Raw genomic sequence first — 8410 nt, 5'->3', positions numbered from 1 at the left:
TAGCTCCCAGGTGGAGGGTGGGGGGAGGGGAGGGAAGGACGCCGTCCCAGGTGGAGGGTGGGGGAGGGGAGGGGAGTACGCCGAGTCCCAGGTGGAGGGTGGGGGGAGGGGAGGGAAGGACGCCGAGTCCCAGGTGGAGGGTGGGGGAGGGGAGGGGGAGGGACGCCGAGTCCCAGGTGGAGGGTGGGGGAGGGGAGGGTAAGGACGCCGAGTCCAGGTGGAGGGTGGGGGAGGGGAGGGGAGTACGCCGAGTCCCAGGTGGAGGGTGGGGGAGGGGAGGGAATGACGCCGAGTCCCAGGTGGAGGGTGGGGGGAGGGGAGGGTGAGGACGCCGAGTCCCAGGTGGAGGGTGGGGGAGGGAGGGAAGGACGCCTGTCCCAGTGGAGGGTGGGGGAGGGGAGGGAAGGACGCCGAGTCCCAGGTGGAGGGTGGGGGAGGGGAGGGAAGGACGCTCAGTGCCAGGTGAGGGTGGGGGAGGGGAGGGGAGGACACCGAGTCCCAGGTGGAGGGTGGGGGAGGGGAGTGAAGGACGCCTAGTCCCAGGTGGAGGGTGGGGGAGGGGAGGGAAGGACGCTGAGTCCCAGGTGGAGGGTGGGGGAGTGTAGGGAAGGACGCCGAGTCCCAGGTGGAGGGTAGGGGAGGGGAGGGAAGGACGCCGAGTCCCAGTTGGAGGGTAGGGGAGTGTAGGGAAGGACGCCGAGTCCCAGTTGGAGGGTAGGGGAGGGGAGGGAAGGACGCCGAGTCCCAGGTGGAGGGGTGGGGGAGGGGAGGGTGGAGGACGCCGAGTCCCAGGTGGAGGGTGGGGGAGGGGAGGGGAGGGACGCCGAGGTCCCAGGTGGAGGGTGGGGGAGGGGAGGGAAGGACGCCTAGTCCCAGGTGGAGGGTGGGGGAGGGGAGGGAAGGACGCCTAGTCCCAGGTGGAGGGTGGGGGAGGGGAGGGAAGACGCCGAGTCACAGGTGGAGGGTGGGGGAGGGGAGGGAAGGACGCCGAGTCCCAGGTGGAGGGTGGGGGGAGGGGAGGGGAGGACGCCTAGTCCCAGGTGGAGGGTGGGGGAGGGGAGGGGGAGGACGCCTAGTCCCAGGTGGAGGTGGGGAGGGGAGGGAAGGACGCCTAGTCCCAGGTGGAGGGTGGGGGAGGGGAGGGAAGGACGCCGAGTCCCAGGTGGAGGGGAGGGGAGGGGAGGGGAGGGTGGAGGACGCCTAGTCCCAGGTGGTGGGGGAGGGGAGGGGAGGACGCCGAGTCCCAGGTGGAGGGTGGGGGAGGGGAGGGAAGGACGCTGAGTCCCAGGTGGAGGGTGGTGGAGGGTGGGGAAGGACGCCCGAGTCCCCAGTTGGAAGGTAGGGGGAGTGTAGGGAAGGACACCGAGTCCCAGGTGGAGGGTAGGGGAGGGGAGGGAAGGACGCCGAGTCCCAGTTGGAGGGTAGGGGAGTGTAGGGAAGGACGCCGAGTCCCAGTTGGAGGGTAGGGGAGGGGAGGGAAGGACGCTCAGTGCCAGGTGGAGGGTGGGGGAGGGGGAGGGGACGACGCCGAGTCCCAGGTGGAGGGTGGGGGAGGGGAGGGAAGGACGCCGAGTCCCAGGTGGAGGGTGGGGGAGGGGAGGGGAGGACGCCGAGTCCCAGGTGGAGGGTGGGGGAGGGGAGGGAAGGACGCCGAGTCCCAGGTGGAGGGTGGGGGAGGGGAGGGGAGGACGCCGAGTCCCAGGGGTGGAGGGTGGGGGAGGGGAGGGAAGGACGCCTAGTCCCAGGTGGAGGGTGGGGGAGGGGAGGGAAGGACGCCTAGTCCCAGGTGGAGGGTGGGGGAGGGGAGGGAAGGACGCCGAAGTCACAGGTGGAGGGTGGGGGAGGGGAGGGAAGGACGCCGAGTCCCAGGTGGAGGGTGGGGGGAGGGGAGGGTGAGGACGCCTAGTCCCAGGTGGAGGGTGGGGGAGGGGAGGGGAAGGACGCCGAGTCACAGGTGGAGGGTGGGGGAGGGGAGGGAAGGACGCCTAGTCCCAGGTGGAGGGTGGGGGAGGGGAGGGGAGGACGCCTAGTCCCAGTTGGAGGGTGGGGGAGGGGAGGGGGAGGACGCCTAGTCCCAGGTGGAGTGTGGGGGAGGGGAGGGAAGGACGCTTAGTCCCAGGTGGAGGGTGGGGGAGGGGAGGGAAGGACGCCGAGTCCCAGGTGGAGGGGAGGGGAGGGGAGGGGAGGACGCCTAGTCCAGGTGGTGGGGGGAGGGGAGGGTGAGGACGCCGAGTCCCAGGTGGAGGGTGGGGGGGAGGGGAGGGGAGGACGCCTAGTCCCAGGTGGAGGGTGGGGGAGGGGAGGGGAAGGACGCCGAGTCCCAGGTGGAGGTGGGGGAGGGGAGGGAAGGACGCCTAGTCCCAGGTGGAGGGTGGGGGAGGGGAGGGAAGGACGCCTAGTCCCAGGTGGAGGGTGGGGGGAGGGGAGGGAGGACGCCGGAGTCCAGGTGGAGGGTGGGGGAGGGGAGGGGAGTACGCCGGAGTCCCAGGTGGAGGGTGGGGGAGGGGGAGGGGAGTACGCCGAGTCCCAGGTGGAGGGTGGGGGAGGGGAGGGAAGGACGCCTAGTCCAGGTGGAGGGTGGGGGAGGGGAGGGAAGGACGCCGAGTCCCAGGTGGAGGGTGGGGGGAGGGGAGGGGGAGTACGCCGAGTCCCAGGTGGAGGGTGGGGGAGGGGAGGGGAGGACGCCGAGTCCCAGGTGGAGGGTGGGGGAGGGGAGGGAAGGACGCTCAGTGCCAGGTGGAGGGTGGGGGAGGGGAGGGGAGGACGCCGAGTCCCAGGTGGAGGGTGGGGGAGGGGAGGGAAGGACGCTCAGTGCCAGGTGGAGGGGTGGGGGAGGGGGAGGGAGGACGCCGAGTCCCAGGTGGAGGGTAGGGGAGGGGGAGGGGAAGGACGCCGAGTCCCAGTTGGAGGGTGGGGGAGGGGAGGAAGGACGCCTAGTCCCAGGTGGAGGGTGGGGGAGGGGAGGGAAGGACGCCTAGTCCCAGGTGGAGGGTGGGGGAGGGGAGGGAAGGACGCCGGAGTCCCAGGTGGAGGGTGGGGGGAGGGGGAGGGGAGGGGACGCCTAGTCCCAGGTGGAGGGTGGGGGAGGGGAGGGAAGGACGCCGAGTCCCAGGTGGAGGGTGGGGGAGGGGAGGGGAGGACGCCTAGTCCCAGGTGGAGGGTGGGGGAGGGGAGGGAAGGACGCCGAGTCACAGGTGGAGGGTGGGGGAGGGGAGGGAAGGACGCCGAGTCCCAGGTGGAGGGTGGGGGAGGGGAGGGGAGGACGCCGAGTCCCAGGTGGAGGGTGGGGGGAGGGGAGGGAGGACGCCGAGTCCCAGGTGGAGGGTGGGGGAGGGGAGGGGAGTACGCCGAGTCCCAGGTGGAGGGTGGGGGAGGGGAGGGGAAGGACGCCGAGTCCCAGGTGGAGGGGTGGGGGAGGGCGTGGAGGGGAGTACGGCCGAGTCCCAGGTGGAGGGTGGGGGAGGGGAGGGAAGGACGCCGAAGTCCCAGGTGGAGGGTGGGGGAGGGGGAGGGGAAGGACGCTCAGTGCCAGGTGGAGGGGTGGGGGAGGGGAGGGGGAGGACGCCGAGTCCCAGGTGGAGGGTAGGGGAGGGGAGGGAAGGACGCCGGAGTCCCAGTTGGAGGGTAGGGGAGTGTAGGGGAAGGACGCCGAGTCCCAGTTGGAGGGTAGGGGAGGGGAGGGAAGGACGCCGAGTCCCAGGTGGAGGGTGGGGGGAGGACGCCTAGTCCCAGGTGGAGGGTGGGGAGGGGGAGGGAGGGAAGGACGCCTAGTCCCAGGTGGAGGGTGGGGGAGGGGAGGGGAGGACGCCTAGTCCCAGGTGGAGGGTGGGGGAGGGGAGGGAAGGACGCCGAGTCCCAGGTGGAGGGTGGGGGGGAGGGGAGGGTGAGGACGCCTAGTCCCAGGTGGAGGGTGGGGGAGGGGAGGGGAAGGACGCCGAGTCACAGGTGGAGGGTGGGGGAGGGGAGGGAAGGACGCCGAGTCCCAGGTGGAGGGTGGGGGAGGGGAGGGGGAGGACGCCTAGTCCCAGGTGGAGGGTGCGGGAGGGGAGGGAAGGACGCCGAGTCACAGGTGGAGGGTGGGGGGAGGGAGGGAAGGACGCCTAGTCCCAGGTGGAGGGTGGGGAGGGGAGGGGAGGACGCCTAGTCCCAGGTGGAGGGTGGGGGAGGGTGAGGGGAGGACGCCTAGTCCCAGGTGGAGGGTGGGGGAGGGGGAGGGAAGGACGCCGAGTCCCAGGTGGAGGGTGGGGGAGGGGAGGGAAGGACGCCGAGTCCCAGGTGGAGGGGAGGGGAGGGGAGGGGAGGACGCCTAGTCCCAGGTGGTGGGGGAGGGGAGGGGAGGACGCCGAGTCCCAGGTGGAGGGTGGGGGAGGGGAGGGGAGGACGCCTAGTCCCAGGTGGAGGGGTGGGGGGAGGGGGAGGGGAAGGACGCCTAGTCCCAGGTGGAGGGTGGGGGGAGGGGAGGGAAGGACGCCGAGTCCCAGGTGGAGGGTGGGGGAGGGGAGGGAAGGACGCCTAGTCCCAGGTGGAGGGTGGGGGGAGGGGAGGGAAGGACGCCGAGTCCAGGTGGAGGGTGGGGGAGGGGAGGGAGGACGCCTAGTCCCAGGTGGAGGGTGGGGGGAGGGGATGGAAGGACGCCGAGTCCCAGGTGGAGGGTGGGGGGAGGGGAGGGGAGGACGCCGAGTCCCAGGTGGAGGGTGGGGGGAGGGGGAGGGAAGGACGCCGAGTCCCAGGTGGAGGGTGGGGGAGGGGAGGGGAGTACGCCGAGTCCCAGGTGGAGGGTGGGGGAGGGGGAGGGAAGGACGCCGAGTCCCAGGTGCAGGGTGGGGGAGGGGAGGGGAGGACGCCGAGTCCCAGGTGGAGGGTGGGGGAGGGGAGGGAAGGACGCCTAGTCCCAGGTGGAGGGTGGGGGAGGGGAGGGAAGGACGCCGAGTCCCAGTGGAGGGTGGGGGAGGGGAGGGAAGGACGCTCAGTGCCAGGTGGAGGGTGGGGGAGGGGAGGGGAGGACGCCGAGTCCCAGGTGGAGGGTAGGGGAGGGGAGGGAAGGACGCGAGTCCCAGTTGGAGGGTAGGGGAGTGTAGGGAAGGACGCCGAGTTCCAGTTGGAGGGTAGGGGAGGGGAGGGAAGGACGCTCAGTGCCAGGTGGAGGGTGGGGGAGGGGAGGGGAGGACGCCGAGTCCCAGGTGGAGGGTGGGGGAGGGGAGGGGAGGGACGCCTAGTCCCAGGTGGAGGGTGGTGGAGGGTGGGGAAGGACGCCGAGTCCCAGTTGGAAGGTAGGGGAGTGTAGGGAAGGACGCCGAGTCCCAGGTGGAGTTAGGGGAGGGGAGGGAAGGACGCCGAGTCCCAGTTGGAGGGTAGGGGAGTGTAGGGAAGGACGCCGAGTCCCAGTTGGAGGGTAGGGGAGGGGAGGGAAGGACGCTCAGTGCCAGGTGGAGGGTGGGGGGAGGGGAGGGGAGGACGCCGAGTCCCAGGTGGAGGGTGGGGGGAGGGGAGGGAAGGACGCCTAGTCCCAGGTGGAGGGTGGGGGAGGGGAGGGGAGGACGCCGAGTCCCAGGTGGAGGGTGGGGGAGGGGAGGGAAGGACGCCGAGTCCCAGGTGGAGGGTGGGGGAGGGGTGAGGGGAGGACGCCGAGTCCCAGGTGGAGGGTGGGGGAGGGGAGGGAAGGACGCCTAGTCCAGGTGGAGGGTGGGGGAGGGGAGGGAAGGACGCCGTAGTCCCAGGTGGAGGGTGGGGGAGGGGAGGGAAGGACGCTCAGTGCCAGGTGGAGGGTGGGGGGAGGGGAGGGGAGGACACCGAGTCCCAGGTGGAGGGTGGGGGTGCGGCGGGAAGGACGCTGAGTCCCAGGTGGAGGGTGGTGGAGGGGTGGGGAAGGACGCCGAGTCCCAGTTGGAAGGTAGGGGAGTGTAGGGAAGGACGCCGTCCCAGGTGGAGGGGTGGGGGAGGGGAGGGAAGGACGCCGAGTCCCAGTTGGAGGGTAGGGGAGTGTAGGGAAGGACGCCGAGTCCCAGTTGGAGGGTAGGGGAGGGGAGGGAAGGACGCTCAGTGCCAGGTGGAGGGTGGGGGAGGGGAGGGAAGGACACCGAGTCCCAGGTGGAGGGTGGGGGGTGCGGCGGGAAGGATGCGGAGGTACCAGGTGGAGGGGAGGGGAGGGGAGGGTAGGACGCCGTACCAGGTGGAGGGTGGGGGAGGGGAGGGAAGGTCGCCGAGTCCCAGGTGGAGGGTGGGGAAGGGGGAGGGAAGGACGCCGAGTGCCAGGTGGAGGGTGGGGGGGGGGGGAGGGACGTACGCTGAGTCCCAGGTGGCGGGTGGGGGGAGGGGAGCGAAGGACGCTGAGTGCCAGGTGGAGGGTAGGGGAGGGGAGGGAAGGACGCTCAGTCCCAGGTGGTGGGTAGGGGAGGGGAGGGAAGGACGCTCAGTCCCAGGTGGAGGGGTAGGGGAGGGGAGGGAAGGACGCTGAGTGCCAGGTGGAGGGTGGGGGAGGGGAGGGAAAGACGCTGAGTGCCAGGTGGCGGGTGGGGGAGGGGAGCGAAGGACGCTGAGTGCCAGGTGGAGGGTAGGGGAGGGGAGGGAAGGACGCTCAGTCCCAAGTGGTGGGTAGGGGGGGGAGGGGAGGGAAGGACGCTCAGTCCCAGGTGGAGGGTGGGGGAGGGGAGGGAAGGACGCCTAGTCCCAGGTGGAGGGTGGGGGAGGGGAGGGGAAGGACGCTGAGTCCCAGGTGGAGGGTGGTGGAGGGTGGGGAAGGACGCCGAGTCCCAGTTGGAAGGTAGGGGAGTGTAGGGAAGGACGCCGAGTCCCAGGTGGAGGGTAGGGGAGGGGAGGGAAGGACGCCGAGTCCCAGTTGGAGGGTAGGGGAGTGTAGGGAAGGACGCCGAGTCCCAGTTGGAGGGTAGGGGAGGGGAGGGAAGGACGCTCAGTGCCAGGTGGAGGGTGGGGGAGGGGGAGGGGAGGACGCCGAGTCCCAGGTGGAGGGTGGGGGAGGGGAGGGAAGGACGCCGAGTCCCAGGTGGAGGGGTGGGGGAGGGGAGGGGAGGACGCCGTAGTCCCAGGTGGAGGGTGGGGGAGGGGAGGGAAGGACGCCGAGTCCCAGGTGGAGGGTGGGGGGAGGGGAGGGGAGGACGCCGAGTCCCAGGTGGAGGGTGGGGGAGGGGAGGGAAGGACGCCTAGTCCCAGGTGGAGGGTGGGGGAGGGGAGGGAAGGACGCCTAGTCCCAGGTGGAGGGTGGGGGAGGGGAGGGAAGGACGCCGAGTCACAGGTGGAGGGTGGGGGAGGGGAGGGAAGGACGCCGAGTCCCAGGTGGAGGGTGGGGGAGGGGAGGGGAGGACGCCTAGTCCCAGGTGGAGGGTGGGGGAGGGGTGGGAAGGACGCCGAGTCACAGGTGGAGGGTGGGGGAGTTGAGGGAAGGACGCCTAGTCCCAGGTGGAGGGTGGGGGAGGGGAGGGGAGGACGCCTAGTCCCAGGTGGAGGGTGGGGGAGGGGAGGGGAGGACGCCTAGTCCAGGTGGAGGGTGGGGGGAGGGGAGGGAAGGACGCCTAGTCCCAGGTGGAGGGTGGGGGAGGGGAGGGAAGGACGCCGAGTCCCAGGTGGAGGGGAGGGGAGGGGAGGGGAGTACGCCGAGTCCCAGGTGGAGGGTGGGGGGGAGGGGAGGGAAGGACGCCGAGTCCCAGTTGGAGGGTAGGGGAGGGGAGGGGAGTACGCCGAGTCCCAGGTGGAGGGGGAGGGGAGGGGGAGGGGAGGACGCCTAGTCCCAGGTGGTGGGGGGAGGGGAGGGGAGTACGCCGAGTCCAGGTGGAGGGTGGGGGGAGGGGAGGAAGGACGCTGAGTCCCAGGTGGAGGGTGGTGGAGGGTGGGGAAGGACGCCGAGTCCCAGTTGGAAGGTAGGGGAGTGTAGGGAAGGACACCGAAGTCCCAGGTGGAGGGTAGGGGAGGGGAGGGAAGGACGCCGAGTCCCAGTTGGAGGGTAGGGGGAGTGTAGGGAAGGACGCCGAGTCCCAGTTGGAGGGTAGGGGAGGGGAGGGAAAGGACGCTCAGTGCCAGGTGGAGGGTGGGGGAGGGGAGGGGAGGACTCCGAGTCCCAGGTGGAGGGTGGGGGAGGGGAGGGAAGGACGCCGAGTCCCAGGTGGAGGGTGGGGGGAGGGGAGGGGGAGGACGCCGAGTCCCAGGTGGAGGGGTGGGGGAGGGGAGGGGGGAGGACGCCTAGTCCCAGGTGGAGGGTGGGGGAGGGGAGGGGAAGGACGCCGGAGTCCCAGGTGGAGGGTGGGGGAGGGGAGGGAAGGACGCCGAGTCCCAGGTGGGAGGGTGGGGGAGGGGAGGGAAGGACGCCGAGTCCCAGGTGGAGGGTGGGGGAGGGGAGGGAAGGACGCCGAGTCCCAGGTGGAGGGTGGGGGAGGGGAGGGAAGGACGCTCAGTGCCAGGT

This window comes from Hemitrygon akajei, chromosome 31 (genome assembly GCF_048418815.1).
Source record: "Hemitrygon akajei chromosome 31, sHemAka1.3, whole genome shotgun sequence".
Classification (NCBI taxonomy): domain Eukaryota; kingdom Metazoa; phylum Chordata; class Chondrichthyes; order Myliobatiformes; family Dasyatidae; genus Hemitrygon; species Hemitrygon akajei.
The sequence above is the reverse complement of the archived record's forward strand: the minus strand, read 5'-3'. Positions refer to the sequence as shown.